Source organism: Dreissena polymorpha, chromosome 4 (genome assembly GCF_020536995.1).
Source record: "Dreissena polymorpha isolate Duluth1 chromosome 4, UMN_Dpol_1.0, whole genome shotgun sequence".
Lineage (NCBI taxonomy): Eukaryota > Metazoa > Mollusca > Bivalvia > Myida > Dreissenidae > Dreissena > Dreissena polymorpha.
Genome location: NC_068358.1, coordinates 92,797,954 through 92,816,409, shown reverse-complemented (window position 1 = coordinate 92,816,409; position 18,456 = coordinate 92,797,954).

Here is an 18,456-nt window from a genome sequence, read left to right as displayed (position 1 = left end):
AATCTGTTTTATGTTTTAGTTTTTATAAATACATTTAAAAATTGCATTAAAAAGAGTCAGACATGGTATAAATCAATTTTCTGTGAAAGAAAATCATATTATATATTATAAGTCAAGGATTTGTAATACCTTTACATGGGTGCTATAAGTCAAGGAAATATAATACCTTTACATGGGTGCACAATTTTTAACCATATTAAATTCCTTACAATTAACATTGAAGTTCGGTAAATATAATTATTTTAGTATAATTTGCACATAAGCACACCCGTATATAATTTATAACGTAAACTCACGTCCTCAACTGTCAGGTGTCATTTTTTTTTCCACATCAACACCTGTCAACGATATTTGAATCATATTTTGAATGCTATCGACAATTTTATCTGTACAAGTTTTTTGTTCAACACATATCACTGACATGGACTTTTTCTCAAGACTCTTTGATTCGTCTTGAATAGCTTTCATTTTTGTATTCATATCATGGCATAGAAGGAACATATGTTGATCGTTGCCATGCTCTTTAATGTTCCTCATGTTGTCTTGGTATTTATTGATTTTCCTTTTAAGAGGGATTACTGTAAGTTGCTTTTTCTTACATATTGACAGGAGCTCTGCTACTTTAGCTTTACAATGGTCCATCAATTGTGTCTCGAGAGTGCTGAATGCAGATTCAATTTTAGCGTGCACATCCTGCAATAATGCTTTGAGTTGGTCAGGACTTTTTGTTAACTCAGCCTGTATATTGGTCTCATGCTTGATCAGCGCTTTCATTTCATTCTCCAATGCAACTAAACAATCAGAAATACGCTTGTAACAGTCATTTAATTTTTCTATCTTAACTTTCGCCTTGACATGTGAGTAAATAGGCCTATTATTTGAATCAAAGTAAGCAACCACGTTGGTAGGTGGCGTTGCCTTTTCTGGTGCATAATGCTGTTTCACACATTCTTCTATTGTATACAAGAGGTCACACTTTCTGTGATTGGCGGCGGCACATTGAGTACAACACAGTTTGTCTTCTTCTACACAAAAAAAGATTACTTTTTGTGATGGATGGTTCGGGCAGATTGAAAGTTTATGTATCATTTGAAACACGTCGGACGGTGGTGCTTCTTCAACTTTGAATACGCTATGATCCTTGCTTAATTGTGATGTCCTGTGCCAGTTCCCACAATGTTCACAAAACTTATATCCACATTCCATACAATACAAAATTGCAATTATCTCTTTATTATTACACATACATGCGGCACATAAGCCTTTTATTGATTCTAGATCTGATGTGACTTCGTCGCTGCTTTTAAAATCCATTTTAGTTTAGCTTGCCTTTACGCGATAGATGTTTTCCAATCTTTCTATTAAACGCACGCTAATGTTCTAAAGATAATATTTATCACTGATATGTGTATTTAGCAATCTGAAAAACAAAACACACTCGAAAACAAACAATGAATTTCTTTTCTACCAAAAATGTACAGACACCTTTACAGACCTGACAAGGGAGACAATTTTGTAGATCAGCCTGTCAGGTTATGATACACTAAATCTTCTCCCAGTTGGGTATCAGCTCAACATCCGCGCAGACATATGGCCCACTCTTACAAGCCCTATACAAATAAATATGTTAAAGTCTCAGGTTTCGAGCATTGATCTACCTTCTGAACAGGAGGCTGCACTGCAGGAACTTCTACACGGTACACGTTGCCTTTTCACCACATGGTGTTAGTTTTGAGATAGGTACATAAGGAACTTTAACACAATACACGATTCCCTATCAATCTCTTTCATTTAATTTTGTAACGATGGCAATTTTCAATTTAAACCGTTTGTTTTCAAACGATTACCATTTTGTTAATGGAAATCGGAGGAATTATTTGGGATAAAATGGTTAAGAATAATGGGGGTTTGAAGAGCTATTGGTTGTTTGTGATTGCTTCTCATGGAAACATCAACATGCATTCTGTTTATTCATGCTTCATAGAAATATGAAGAAATGTATTTGTATTTTTAATATAATGAAAAAGCATTGTTGAATATTGACTATTATAGGCACAATGCAACTAAAATTGTTATCAGACTGTTCCAAATCGCCCTTTGTCTATCTGCATTACTTAAATTGGATATTAAATAAAAAATTTATGTGCGGGTCCGAATTGCAAGGCATACATGAAGAAACAATTTGATTTTCACATATTGTGTCGTATATCTGACGAAACACGTTCAGTAAACACATTAATATGGCCAGTTTTGATAAATACATGTAAGGTCAGGTAAGTCAGGAAAAACCTTTGTAAAAGACCAAAATGATGGGCAAACAACTCATGTTCATTATTTCTACAATCAGTCAGTTAGAAAAAATACAATAAAATCGTAGTGGTTGTTTATCTAAAATATGTACATGTAGCTTAAGTGACGATTCAATGATAATAAATGACACGGTTTTATGGTTTCTTGAACGGCCGTATTTGTGTTAGATAATTGAGCAATCAATAATTATGTTACATGGAAGCGCACACGTGGCGACAGTTGCGCGTGCTTGTTATTTATCTATTTACATTTTTAAAATTATAAGAAAACACCTGACTAATCAATCCTTCAAATAAAGGTAAAATTTTGTTCTGGGTAATTCAAGTAATATCCCGTTTCCGTATACTATATCCCATTCTAGTAATGTTATATGTTTAAGTATCTATATTGATGGTTGACTAATATAATGGGTAATAAAAATGCAGATACCAAGTCAATTCGAATGCAAAGAACTATTCCGACCAAAATAAACCAACCTCTCAAGCAGAAAAATAATGCGAATTTAATTTGTATTTGTCTCTGCATAGCGATCACATTGAACGGTTGTATTTAATAAACCGACATCTACCACAAACATATAATAAGTAAATCATCTGTTGATGGGGTTAAATTTGATTAAATAAGATCAAATGCGATTATGGTGATTTAATTATCCACCTTTGCGTAAAAAGAGACGGCGGACACTGTTCCTTTTTCAAAATACCTTAAACCAGAAAGAAAGGCTCTAAGCAACGCCTGCACAGAAGGGGTGACAAACAGGTGTTAAGTTTCAAAATCAAGAAATTCTACCCTTATTGAATACCAAATCATGAGTTTTTATGAGAAAAAGGGATTTATAAGCGCCAATATAGTACGTAAAACGCTATAAGTAAGAGATTTTTAACACAATAAATTACTTTTAATGTGAATAAAGTATATTTTAATTGAGTGGTTGTCGCTTTATTGAATTATAACATTCTATAAATAGATATTAATGACTGCGTAATTAATCACCGAAACACAGTTGTGCAATAGTGGTCCATTAAATATCTCCTGAGTTTTCTATTAACTCGCGCGGCTGTTTACTAAAACGAGTATCGGGTAATTTAGACCGATTTGATACAACCAATGCACAATACAGTTTGGTGTAAGGCTTAACGCTATGAGCGTTTGATTACATGTACCTTCAACTGGTTCGAAATTTTGATGAAAAGGGCACTGTCAGCGTTCATATTATGTTCGTTACGACCAATGATCTAAAATATTTACTTTTCAAGCATAATTTCAATATACTTTAATCCAGTTTTGAAAATGAACGATGTTTGCAAATAAATCAAACTGACAGTAAAACTGGATTTTTTTTTACAGATCGCCTGTTCTGTTGAAGTATTGATAAATGGCCTTATATATGTCAAATTTATGACTGATTTTTTTTCGTTCAATATACTTTTTTCTCTTCGTACATAGGTGTATGTGGGTCGATGGCATCCCAATCAACATCTACATACTTTGCAAGCATTATATGTCTATTACAACACATTATACACATTTGGTAATAATAACTTTTATATTACAGTATAAACAACATTTTATTGTTAAAGAATTGGTTAAAGTGTCTTATCACAACTACTGGAAAACAGATAACGCAAATCGTTAAAGTAATTAATTTCGTTAAGTATATTGCAGTGCAAGGACAGGAACGATTTAGCACCTTTAAGAGTTGGTCTAGTTTCGTGCACTTATTATAAATAAACATTTTAACAGACCAAATAATACATTTAGAGAACTATTTGTGTTTTCATGTCCCAGTATAAAGGAAGAAAATTAAAAAAATGTTAACATCTCGAAAACTATATTGTTATAAGCTGATTGACATGCTTACATTCCCAAATATATATGTTGAATATTTCACGTTCAGTTTCACAAAAGGTACAGTTGGCCGTAGTGTCATATCAAATTTTAAATAAAAATGAGTTTGTACCTAAGATTTAATGTCCACGCATATATTGAAACAAATGTAAATTGGTATCCCGAGTAATACGAAAAGGCATATTAAAAATTGTGTTTCACGTCCGTGTATATACCGTATATTTCCATTTTCATGTTAAATTCGACACAACGAAAACACTAATCATCGTTTATTAGTTCATATTCCGATTTTTAGCTCCACTGGCCAGAGGCCAGCGGGGCTTATGTCATGGTCCTGTGTCCGTCGTACGTGCGTGCGTGCGTTAACTTTTTCTTTAAACATTTTCTTCTCCTAAACTACAAGTCCAATTCTGATAAAACTTCTCATAAATATTCCTGGGGTGAACCTCTTTCAAATTTGTTCACATTATGCCCCTGGGGTCAAATTTGAACCTGCCCCGAGGGTCAATAAATTGAAAATATATGCTTATATAAAGCTTATTTTGTGCAAACTTTAAAATCTTCTTGCCCATAACTATTGGGCCTAGTGCTACAACATTTGGTATGTAGTGACATTTAATAGTCCTCTACTTAGTTTGTTCAAATTATGCTTCTGAGGTCACATTTGACCCTGCCCCGGGGGGTCACAAAAATGAACATACGCTTAAATAAGGCCTATTTTGTGCAAACTTTAAAGGGGCCTTTTCACAGATTTTGGCATGTATTGAATTTTAAAAGCTCCAGTAAAAAAATTAAAAATAAAATTTCAAAAAGGAAAAAAAGTAGCCCGCCGCAGGGCTCGAACCAGTGACCCCCGGCACAGCCAACTGAGCTATCCTGCAAAGCATACATAAAATACTTATTTTATACGTTATATAAGCAATCTTCGTAGTTTCAAAAATTTAAACAACAAAACTATCCAAAGTATGCAGTCGTTTCGCGTTGCAACGCTTTATAATTGTTAGGTTTTTAAATCGTCAAAAGATGCATATAATGGCTTTATTAGACCATGGTAAATGTTCAGTAATACTGTTTCCTCACAAATATCATAACTAAACCGACAATTTGCGAATCTGGAACAACTTTTTTTTAAATTTTGTCAATTTACCAAACCGTGAAAAGATCCCTTTAAAATCTTCTTGTCCATAACCGTATGGCATAGGGCTACCAAATTTGGTATGTAGTGACATCTTATTGTCCTCTACCAAGTTTGTTCAAATTAAGCCCCTGGGATCAAATTTGACCATTCTCCAGGGGTCACACAATTGAACATATGCTTATATTTGGCCTATTTTGTGCAAACATTAAAACTTCTTGTCCATAACCATTGGACCTATTTCTACCAAATTTGGTATGTATTAAAATCGTAAAGTTCTCTACCAAGTTTTTTTCAAATTATGCCCATGGGGTCAAATTTGACTCTGCCCCGGGTGTCACAAAAATGAACATATGCTTAATTAAGGCCTATTTTGTGCAAACTTTACAAATCTTCGTGTTCATAATTATAGAGCCTAGGGCTACTTAATTTGGTATGTAGTGACATCTAATAGTCCTCAACCAAACATGTTCAAATTTTTCCACTGGGCTCAAATTTGACCCTGCCCCGGGGGTCACAAAACTGAACAAATGCTTATATAAAGCCGCTTTTGTGCAAACTTTAAAAATCTCCCTGTCCATAACCATTGGGCCTAGGGCTGCCGAATTTGGTATGTAGTGACATCTTATAGTTCTCTACCAAGTTTGTTCAAATTATGCCCCTGGGGTCAAATTTATCCCTTGAAGGCTCCCATTAAAAAGTTGTCCAAGAAAAATTGATTCGTCAAAAAACATGGCCACAGGAAGTCGTTGAACTTTGCATGTTTATGCGTTTTTGCTATTTATTAATTATGGGATGAATTAAAAAAAAAATCTTCTCAAACTAAATGTTTATCAAAATATACTTGGTATAACTTTTTAATTATAAGAGATAAATGCATGCATGTCGAGCGTGAAAGGTAGACCAACATGTTAACTATCCATAAATGTTAACCCTTTCACAAACGACACATTTTGGACTGCCCCAAATTGAAAGAGATTGCAGACGAGAAATAAGGCTGTAAAGGATTATTTATTAATTGGCTGGGTTAGGAAGAAATCATTGTGATAAAAGGAGAAATTGCTCATAATGAGCAATTTCTCATTTTTGAAACGGGAAGTCCTGTTTTCAAAACGAAAACAAACTCTTCAGAAGGAGTTATGGTCTATTGGAAGGTCGAGAATGGCATTTGGTACTTTATCATCCCATATCTACAAAGAAATTAAATTTATAAGCTTTGTTTGCCGTTAATATGATAACCCATCAGTTCAAAAGCACGATCGAAAACATTTCTGCATATGCGCGGACCAGTCTAAGACGTTGTTTACATAATTAGTTCCAAGGTCACAACAACAACAACAAACCTGCATGCATGCATGGGAATCAAGCCTTTTTGCGTCCGTCTGTAGACATTATCTTTACTTTTTGAAGCATGGGAGATGTTAATCAATAAAAAATCTATCAATACATGTAAGCAGATGCACAACTTTTTATTTTATTTTTTGGAAATCAATGTTTATACAGACCATCGGAAATGAGGTCACGAAGCTGTGGGAACAAATGTCGCTTTTGTTGTTTTCTTCTGATTTTCTTGTAAACATGAGATAAAACCCCGTCATTTAGTGCCATTTTAGATCAGATGGTGACTGCTTACAAAGGAATTGAAGTAAGAACATGTGCTACGCATGTTTTTCTAATAAACTGAAGAGTCGGGTTTTATTTAAATATGTATCCGGATGAAAATATTTCGGATGACATGTTAATTTTATGTCTTTTTTGTAATGTTTAAACCAGTTTAATAATATCTTATTGATTTTACAAACACAACTTCCATGAACATAATTATTTCAAGAAAAGGCAATATATGATACTGCATGGTAAACTCAAACTTTGTATCCAATACAAGGTGTTGAAATTAATGAAGTGCAATGTTCTTAACTATCGAAAATACTGCTTTGTAATTACTAATGATTCGACGTTCCATTTGTGAATCGTGACTCATGAATTGTGGATATGATTGTCAATTGCTCAGGCAAATATCTTCTTTGTACAATAAGCAATTTATTCACCACGTTAACAATCCTGTTACACTCACTAATGACTCAAGAATGAAGTTAAGTTCAGGTGATCTACGTCATTAGGTATTTGCATATGTCATGAACTGTACAAGATAAATATTGATGCAAAGCATCTAAGGGCGTCGGGAATTTCAGTGTAAAAGGCACTCAATGAAGTTACATTGAACGATTTTTTTCTACTGTAAATATTAATATATTGGCCGATTATTCTAAACAAAATAGAAAAAGATACTGGTATAACCATTATCTATGATTTTGTGTTATAACCCCCAAATAACCATTATTTATCATGTTGTGTTATAACCCCAATATAACCATTATCTATAATTTTGTGTTGTAACTCCCAAATATTTTATAGTTCATTTTATTTACATTGGTTTCCTTTTTTTACTGGTATCCTTGTGCAGTTTTCATTAATGGAACAGAACTGTGTAGGTCTTAAAAAAATCTGCTTCATCTTGTAAGCGTAATTTCATATTTTTCTCAACTTCAAGGGGAGATGATTCTGAACTTATTCTTACGTTGCTCACTTATGATAGGGGTTGAGTACTCATTGATATGAAAACACTGTAAAAGTTTGAGAAAAAAAATAATGAAAACTGTAAATTGTATAAAGAAGCTGCATTTCACAATACTTTGAAATTCAGTAAAAGATCATAATAGATTTATTGCTCCGATATTCATCATTGTCTATAGGGTTCGAGTAATACTGATATAAAAACATTCAACAAGCTTGGAAAGATTCAGACGAAAGTTGTGAAATCTTTAAAACAAGTGGACATTGTTTATTTTGTCAAATTTATTAGAAAAAAATTCTGGACTTATTGTCCCGATGTTTCTCATTTTAAAGCGGGTATATACGATTTTTTATATGTGTTTAATTGTAATATATTGATAAAATATGTTACAATAACACAAAATAGGCCAGAAAAATTATACATTAAAGCCGAATTTCATAAAATGCAGCAAAGACAAATTAGCGCCCCGAGCCGATAGTGACGTACACATTTTCCTACAATAAAACCGAAGCATTCGTCTTTGTATTAGGATCGGAGATAGTGTTCGTGTGTCGTATGAATAGATATCGTTGCAGAATTTCAAATAAACCGTTAAACTAAGTTTAGATGCACATCGTACATGTATGGTATACATGCTGGCGAATTCGGCTGTACAGCCGTTTTCAATTTCAGAATTAAATATCTGGCTTATTTCGCATTTTTCGACACATGTTCTTCTTAACTTTTATTTTAATTTATATTGAAATATATATATAATAAGTTTTTTACACAGTTTATATAAATTCATAAATATTTGACTAAATCGTATATACCCGCTTTAATGAGGTAAAATTGCTCATTGATATGAAGACACTGTAAGTTTGGAAAGAATCTGATGAAAAATGTTGACATAATCACCTAACCAAGCAGTTTTTCACTTTTATTTTTAAATTCAAAGAGACATAATTCTGGACTTATGGTCCGATATTGTTCATATAGAGTTTGGGTTGGGTCCTCATTGATAAAAAAAATGTGAAAGTTTGGGAACAATCGGATGAAAATTTTGGACTTCGAACAAGGATTTCAAAATTTCTCAAATTCTAAGAAAGATAAATATTGACGTAATGGTCGGATAATGCTAAAGGGCCCATACCACCTTCGCGCTCTAGATGTGGTTCTTAAAAAAAACTCCGAGGAGTGCTTGACTCTAGGGAACGGGTTGCTGGGTCTCAGCTCCTCATTGATAAGCGGCTGCTTTCTTTATCGCAACTCATTGTTACAATCAATAAAACGTGTCGCGCTTCTCGCTCTATATGTGGTAGGGATAGGCCTATAATAGACAACCATAAAAATACATGGATAATAGATGTGTTGTTTGCATTTATTTGTTAATATAAAAACACGTGTGTTTTTTATAAGATATTTAAGTGATGTAAGAAATTTTAATTAACGTTGTCACCACGTTGCATCCATTAATTTTAATAAAAATGTCCAATTGTAGTTAAATGGATTTTAAAATGTCTACATAAAGTAAAGCTTTATTATATTTATTAACCTGACTGAACAAATTGTCTGCCGCCGAACTGTTCCGTTCGTGCCGGAACCCGGGATTGAACCGGGGGCCTTTAGATGACTGTTGCGTAAACAACTTCAGTCTAACGCTCTCCCAACAGAGCTATTCCGGCTGACATTCACTTATGTACTGCTATTTGGTGAAGTTGTGTATAGCGATCGTTATTTTATGTCTATTAATAAACTAATACATTGTACGCTTTCGTACCACTACGCCTTCCAATAAACTTGCTTGCGCGATAGGTCGTCAAATATCGTACTACATTTATTTTCCACTAAGTAAGCAAATTAGAAAAACCACAAAATAAATATATTTTGATTATGTTTTGTTTTTATACAAAACATCGTTTGTTTTTATACAAAACCAGAAAGTTTCGCGTATTTGCCCAGTCCCCGTGATCTTTCCCCTGTGATCAGTTGTGGATCAGTTATTAATTAAAACAATTAGCTTTGCATTGTTGGCAATAAATGTTGTAATAAATGTAATTGGCACAAATGCAGTACTTATTTACACTAATTTACTCAAAAACTCACCACTATGAAAGTTCTTAAAACATAAATATATACATTGATCCGTAAAATAACTTCTCCTCCCATAAGCAAAAAAATGCATTACATACTAGTCGCCGCCCTCCAGGGCGACGCCAAATTAGTAACATAAACTTTCAAACCTACAAACACATTTTGGAATTTTGGGAAAATATTCATGATTGAATGAAGGAACTTCCATTAATCCCGTAGAACATGCGTAGATTTAATCTTCAGCATCTAAAAATATGTGAAATAGAAAGAACGACAATATCTTTTGTAGAGAAAAATGTACCTACGTTATAAGCAAATGACCTGTGCGACAATTCCCGGGCTTTTTAGTCTGTTTAGTTAACACCGTAGTAGCGTTTTCCATATATAAAAATGATCACCCTTCCAACTTTAAGCGCCCAGTGGGACGAGGGATAGAAATAGAAAGTCAAATGCTTAAGTACATTTCAACCCATGTGCATTGCACGCTTTTTTCGCATAAAAAAACAGTGGAGCGATAAGGGCCATCATGGCCCTCTTGTTTTATAACCGGAACAAAAACAAAAAAACAAAAAACAATGTTGAGTTCTTTGTATCGTTTTTCGATGAACTAATAACAACACAAAACACAATACCTTAGTTCCCTATTCATATTTCGTTTAAACTTTATATATACAAAAATCAATATATGAAAATTGAAATACAGTGCCTGTTCCTTTTGACAGTTTTTGAATTGATAAACGGTATACGAATTTTGAAAACGCTGCTGTTTTGGGGGGATAAGTTGTGATTGATCTTTTTGCGCAGTTTCTCCCTTAGATCTAATTATTTTTGAATACATAAATGTAGACAATTATAAAAGAAGAATAGTCGAGTCTTAGGACAACTATTGTTGGCTACTGTAATGGGAAAATACGTAGATCGAGTAACATTAAATTATGATACAAATGTACATGTCTGCTTTTGTTTAAAATCATTGGATTTGAGTACATTTATAACATGCCTTTTGATTATCATGGCACAATCAAATATCCTTTTAAGCATAGATTTTCTCTTAAAGTAATTACAATTGAATTATTTACTACATTGCATTAATATCTGTTAAACAAATGAAAAAAGCCCCACATTATTGCTAAACATATCATTTCCATAAGTATGCTGAACAATTCCCCTGAGAGCATAGATTGCCCCGTGAAGCCCTTTCACGGCACGTCGTGTGCCGTCCTGGTAGACTCTCCATTTTTAAAGTCCATTATTAAAAATACCATATAAGTTTATTTAAAATACCATATAAATTACAACTATGACATTGTAAGAAATAATTAATGTTATGAATAACGTTTTTTTTGGAACGTTTTTACCACTTTTCGAATGACTGTTTAAATGAACTGAATGTGTCAAAAAGGAATAAATACTGTAATACATGTTTTCGACTATTGCATGTACTTTAATAGATCACACAAGCCAACGCTTGCTTGAAGGCGCGTTCCTCTTTCCTGCTCACGGCCACCACCACCTTGAAGAACTAATAAATACAATAAGCTCTGAAACTCATATATATCCTTGACCCAGCAAATCATACACGTAAAGTTACAGATATAAAAGCTTTTCTATAATGGTATTTGAATTTCATTTGAGGAGACAACCATGGTCTAAAACGGAACGTTTCAACGCATGCCAGTAGTTTCTATAGGCTCGACGTATGCTATTCGCCTTCTTTATGAAACGTAACGTTTAAAGTCAATTTTTTTTAGCGGCGTTATAATATCATTGGAAGGTTAATATTTTGTGAGCATTAACTTAATCTTGATTGCTCTTTCCGGAACATTAAATATGTTGTATAATTAGTTATAAAATATGCACATTTATTAATATTTTTAATAATATAATATCAAATGATTTCGAGCGCAAAAACGGTTTCATAAAAGGTGTCTGGTTATAACTTTTTAAGAGCTAAAATCACTAGACATACCACCGTTCAGTTGTGAAATGTAACATGGATTTGTACTTAATCGAACGATTTGGAAATTATACCTCGCATCAAAGGGTCCTTTTCACAGATTTTGGCATATTTTGAAGTTTGTCATTAAAATATTTATTTTGATAAATGTAAACATTTAATACAAAAAGCTCAAGTAAAACATCAAGAATAAAATATAAAAAGGTAATCCTCAGCAGAGCTCGAACCACTGATCCCTGGGGTCCTGGAGTAAAAAGTGTACCACTTAAACAACTCGGCCATTCTTCCAAATACAATGCCAGAAGTATTTTATTCTTTATGTAAGCAATCCTCGTAGTTTCACAAAATATAACGACAACAACAGAACTCTCCAAATTATTTATTCGCTTCGCGTTACAACGCTTTATAATTTTCGGGTTTTTAAATCATCAAAAGATGTATATAATTGCTATTTTAAAGCATGGTAAATGTTCAGTACTACTGTTTCCTCACAAATATCATAACTAACACAAAACTGAAACAACTTTTTTTCAATTTTGTCAGTTTACCCAAACGTGAAAAGGCCCCTTTAACCATTTCGTAAGATTAAAACAATTTTATATTTATTCTCATTTTGTTCTGTTCTTTCTTTCGATATTGCCAGTACTAATACAACTTAACATTCTATTATGTAAGGCGATGTTACAAGTAAAACATAGGGGACATTTTAGCAGCCGCCGCCGATTATTGTGCTTCTTAAAACATCATTCGGGTCTAAGGGGTAATAATAATTGGAATACGAGACTCAGGGGAAGGGGTATTACAGCTCTTGAAATGTAATTACCTCCCCCTGATTATAGGACTTAAACGAGTTTGTTTGTTGTTGTTTTTTGTAAAATTAGTACAGAATGTGCATAGTATAGGGGCAAAGAACAAGAAGTGTCATAAGAGGCTTATTATAGCCATATCAAATCGATTGAATTTACATGACATACCGGTACGTTGGAAAACATTTAGATGTCATATTATGATCATTATTGAAAAAAGAAAGAAAATATCGACATCTTCTCTTACGGCGTGTTTTTCTCGCCTCCAAAATGCACGTAAGAAGCTATGCTGATAGAAATAACGAGTTTGTTTGTTGTTGTTTTTTGTAAAATTAGTACAGAATGTGCATAGTATAGGGGCAAAGAACAAGAAGTGTCATAAGAGGCTTATTATAGCCATATCAAATCGATTGAATTTACATGACATACCGGTACGTTGGAAAACATTTAGATGTCATATTATGATCATTATTGAAAAAAGAAAGAAAATATCGACATCTTCTCTTACGGCGTGTTTTTCTCGCCTCCAAAATGCACGTAAGAAGCTATGCTGATAGAAATAAGTGAATTATTCTTATGCAATTTCCAAAAAAAGTACGCACAAAAGCCACGAATGAGTAACCTCCCTAAGACAGCAGCACAGAGCGAAGATCTATAAAATAAAAATGTTTATTTATAGATCTGTGAACGGCGCCACTCGTTTTTCGTTTTTTGTAAACCGTAATATCAAACCAAGAACGGTAAACGGAAGTTTAATCAAGTTTTAATAATTGATTTTCGTTTTATGAAGATTGAAACGAAATTTAAACAGGGAAATACTTTGTATTCTGTTTTATAATTAGAACAACGAAAAACGATATAAAAAAATAATTTAGTTTTCGTACTCTGTTTTTATTTCTGAAAATCGAAATTTTAACTTATATGTGTTTATTGTCATGTTTCGTTGTGTCAAATTTAATACGAAAAAGGAAAAGACGGTATATACACGGACCGTCTCCATTCTTTCGTTTCAATATAATAAAAAATGTTCGACCATTTAGCTATACACCCTGGTGAAGACTCGTTATTTGTAATTATATCATACATAAGTTTGGTACACTTTGCGTTTTCTAAGATGGATCGCAGGCTGGTGGGGATACAAATCTTCAAAAAAATAATTTCATTAAAGCTTCTGACGTTTATGTACCTTGTCACTGCGTTAATTATACCTAAGAAATGTAGGTAGTGTAGATGGAAGTTATTATAAATTTGCAAAATTCATCATAACAGTAAAAGGTAAGAAGTTCAGTATTATGCATAAGTCTCCAACAAAAAGAGCAACAATCATGTCGAACAATGATTTAAAAAATACACATTTGTAACCAATACAATATAATATAAAATAAAATATTAAAATGATATTGAAGCAGAAGCTGATTTTTAAAATGTTCTTTTTTACACAAATGGTTTTAATGTATTTTTATAGGAGTAAATCTGTAAGATTGTCATCCAAAATTTGTTTTTAGTCATCAAATTTGTATCTAACACTATTTATGTTTAAGTGGCTGCACATTGGTCTGTTTTTGTTTTCATTTTTTAATTTCCTTAATTCATCGAAGATATCATATTTTTCATTTTCTGATGATTCCATGAATTTTCAGTAGTGTTACCTAACTGGTCTTCTGTAGATGGTGTTTCAAGTTCTATCACCCAGTCTTCTTCTGGGTCAGATTCTGACATAAAACTTTCATTTAAGTTTTTGTAATTTTCACATGTAGGATTTGCTTCTGAGTTAAAGTCATTATTTAATAAGATAGTATAATTAGATGAATTCATGTTTTTTGGGGTTTGATAGGCGATTGGTATTTTATTGCTGGTTTCGTCTTGGACAGTTTTGGGAAAAAAAACGGGCAATACCATGGGTCATCGGACTGTCCTAGTTTGAGGTATTCTTCCGGTGTGATATTTAGGCACTGAAATATAATGTGTGACGATACGTCACAAGTGTCACATTGAAGATTTTTGGTTTTTGGCCACAGGTTTTCCACATATTCCACACGGCAATCTAATGGGGCCTTGGTTCGTGTAGGGTATGTTTTGGTTCGACGTGAATATTTTGCATGGTAGTATAAAATATACCTGGTGTCCACGCTAAAACTATTACCGATAGTGGGTCGCGATTTATTCTCCCAGATCCGAAAAAGTCACGTGGTATGGGCACCGTGAATATGTGATTGAAATAAATCACATAAAGTGCTGGGGCTAAGTTTGCATTTTAAAATATATGTATTTGTGTGGGCATTTCGCAATCAATTTATATTGAAAGCTGCGTAAAGACATGGCAATGGTTGAAATGTGGTGCACAATATGTATTTTTCTAGGTGGTTGAGTCTATATCGGTAAAATTCGTGTTCCATTTGTTTTCAATAATGTCATTGTCCTCGTTTTGCAACTAAATATTGATTATAAATTTAATAAGGTATTTTGCTTCGAATAACGCTTTTGACAAAGTTTCGTCTGGTTGATTGATATCGAGGTCATGAAAGCTTTCCTCAGTTTTATATTTGGTTGGGATAGATGTGATGAAGGTATTGCATTTCATAACGTCGTTGTTATTGATGTCGTATCTAGATATTTAATGTTTTCAAAATTATACATCGTTTTATTTTAAAAGTCAAAAAGTTGATAAATGTATTTTATTACTCTGTCAAACCAATCGCGATCAAATAATGTTTCTCCGTTGTCGGTTATTGACTTGTTGTTTCATATTATTTCCTTATTGGTGCGTTTTTTGTGAATGCTGTGACTTGTATATTTCATTTGCTGCAGACCACGGTGTATTTTTTTTATTTTATACCACATTTATATAGCGCCCTTTTTATACTCGCGGGTGCGTTCAAAGGCGCTTTACATGTTTTTCATGTAATGACGCCGTGAAGAAAAGTGTTATCTCCTCTTATTTTTTTCACTGAGTTCACTTTCAAAAAATAATTTTGTTTCCATATTTATTTAATCTCAAGTACCATAAAAGTTTCCATTTACCGCAGTTTTCTGAGTCTAAAAATCTTTTTGTCCAGCTACTTTTATTGAAGTTAAGAAATTATTAATGTTTGTAATGTTTAAACCAGCACTTTCGTACTTTTTATATAAAATGTTTCTTTTAATTTTGTCCGGCTTCTTGTCCAATATAAAGTTAAATATACTGTTTGTTTTATTATTCAGTATTATGCTAGAAGGGTTCGGTAAAACTGAAAATGGGTAGATTAATTTTGGCAACGCAAACGTTTTAATGACAGTAATTTGGCCCATTAAGGAAAGTTACCTGTGTTGCCACTGTTTTAATCATATGTTTAACGTATTCAGCTGTGGGATTAAATTATTCTGTACATTGAAATCACTTCGGTATTTCTGGCTATACTGTTTAGTTCTTTCTCTTATAAAGGCTTGGTCTTTCTTTGTTTTGGCGTGTATCGCCTTTGTATATCCTTTTGCTCTGGCCCTTTCCTTCCCTAAAAAGGTTTCATCTCTTGCCTTTTTGCGTTCTCTGTACGCTTTCTGGTATTCTGCTGCTGTTTTGACCATCTTTCTGAAAGAACGAAAATTACATCAGATGCGTTCTATTGAAAAGCGAGAAGGTTATTGTTTCGTATATATTTGACAATGCTTCATATAATGGTGGTTAATGCTAGCAATATGTACCCCATTTGGTAAAAACCATTGAGGATATTGTGAAAACTCGATTAAAACATTAAAATCCGTCAATATTTATTAGAGTCAGATATGTTAAAGTTGTTCATCAGATACGTTAAATACATCGAATCGTTTATATTTGGGTTTATATTTCTATTGTCGCATGCAAATTGCTTTTGCGTTGCATACTTTACTTCCAAAAGGTGATTATCAAAGTAAATCGAAGCATAAATCAATACTTACCTCTGCTTATATCAAACACCATCCACACTTAATATTTTCCGCCATATGCACGCGCAGTAAACATACGATTCGAGCGATGACGTGGCTCTAGATGCTATGTAGAACAGTGACGAAACACAATTACGTTATAGTGTGACGAAATCTTAAATTCAGAGGCACCAAACGGGTTGTAAAATGTATTGTAATTAATCGATTTAACGTATTTGACATTAACGTATTTGATGTACATTTGCTAAAAAGCTTCCCAGAGATAAGTGGTAAACACATTTTGTTTAGTTTTAATGTTTTCCTTCGAAAAGGATAATACCATGATATGAATTTCGTGTATTTGTGCCTTGCATATCAAGTCTAAGTTACAAGAAACATACAAACAAGTTAACGTATCTGATGAGTTCTGTGCACAGGTGAAGGGCGCGTGGCCAAGTCACTTTATAACTATCAATTTGTCATAAAACAACATTTTTTTTATCATATTGACAAGAAAAAAAATCAATTTCTTTTTCTGATATGATATATATGAACAAGGTAGGTATCTCTTGACACAGGAAAATCACCTTCATCAACATTTTAAGCCATTAAGTGCCTAAATGGCGGTCGATTTTCGTAATTTATGTACCATTTTGTTGGGAAAGGTTGCCTCGTGACGAAATATGACCACAAACGGCTACTTGCCAACATAAACTACAAGAAAATACTTCTCGAACTCGTAGAAATACTTGGTAGGCTTCGATCTGACCGATAGTTCAGTGCCGATTTTACAAGAGTAAAACTATCGAAATACCACAGCTACCGAACATAATACCCATTAGTACAATAAACAAATAAGAGTTTATCAACTTACAACACAGATTTGTCCTTTTGTTTGCGTTATAACGTCGAAATAATTGTAAATCGGGAATTTTTTTTTCGGCTATTTCATGTCAAGTTCTATGTCGATTAGACGCACAATTTAAATACGGTTCTCGGTTTCAGGTACTCGGTAGTTCTGAAGCGCGGAACCAAAAGTTCGATAAATAGCGTAAGGTGAAGTACGGATCATCGTACACGATTGAAATAAACATTTAAACTTAACGATTATATTAGTGTTTGGTGTGTACAAAAAGACAAATATGTGTTGTAATTTGATAAGCTCGTATTTGTTTATTGTAATAATGCGGATTATGTCGCTAGCTGGGTTTTTTCGGTACTGTTACTCTTGTAAAAATCGGCACTGAACTTTCGGTCAGATCGAAGCCGACCTAGAATTTGTTCGAGTTCGATAAGTTTTTCTTGCAGTTAGTGTTGGCAAGTAGCCGTTCGTGGTCATTTGTCGTCACGAGGCAACCTTTTCCTTCAAAATGGTACATAGATTACGAAAATCGACCGCCATTAAGGCACTTAATGGCTTAAAATGTTGATGAAGGTGATTTTCCTGTGTCAAGAGATACCTACCTTGTTCATATATATCATATCAGAAAAAAAATAAATTGAATTTTTTTTTTGTCAATATGATAAAAAATGTTGTTTTATGACAAATTGATAGTTATAAAGTGACTTGGCCACGCGCCCTTCACCTGTGGTTCTGTGTATATTAAAAAAAAAACGGATTTTAGGCAAAACTTAAAAAAAACAACGTTTTGATGGTTAGAAATGTGATTGTTTTCTTAAACGATATTACATGTATAGCCCTCATTTAGTGTAATATTTAGTTCTTATCTATGTCTTTAACATATTTAACAACGATCTGTTTTTGTTTAACGTATCTTACTTTTATAACGAGGACAACTTTATAATGCATGTTTTGAATTTGTGTTTCCTCAAATCAAGAGAAAAATTGTGATATTTTGATAAACAATATTTC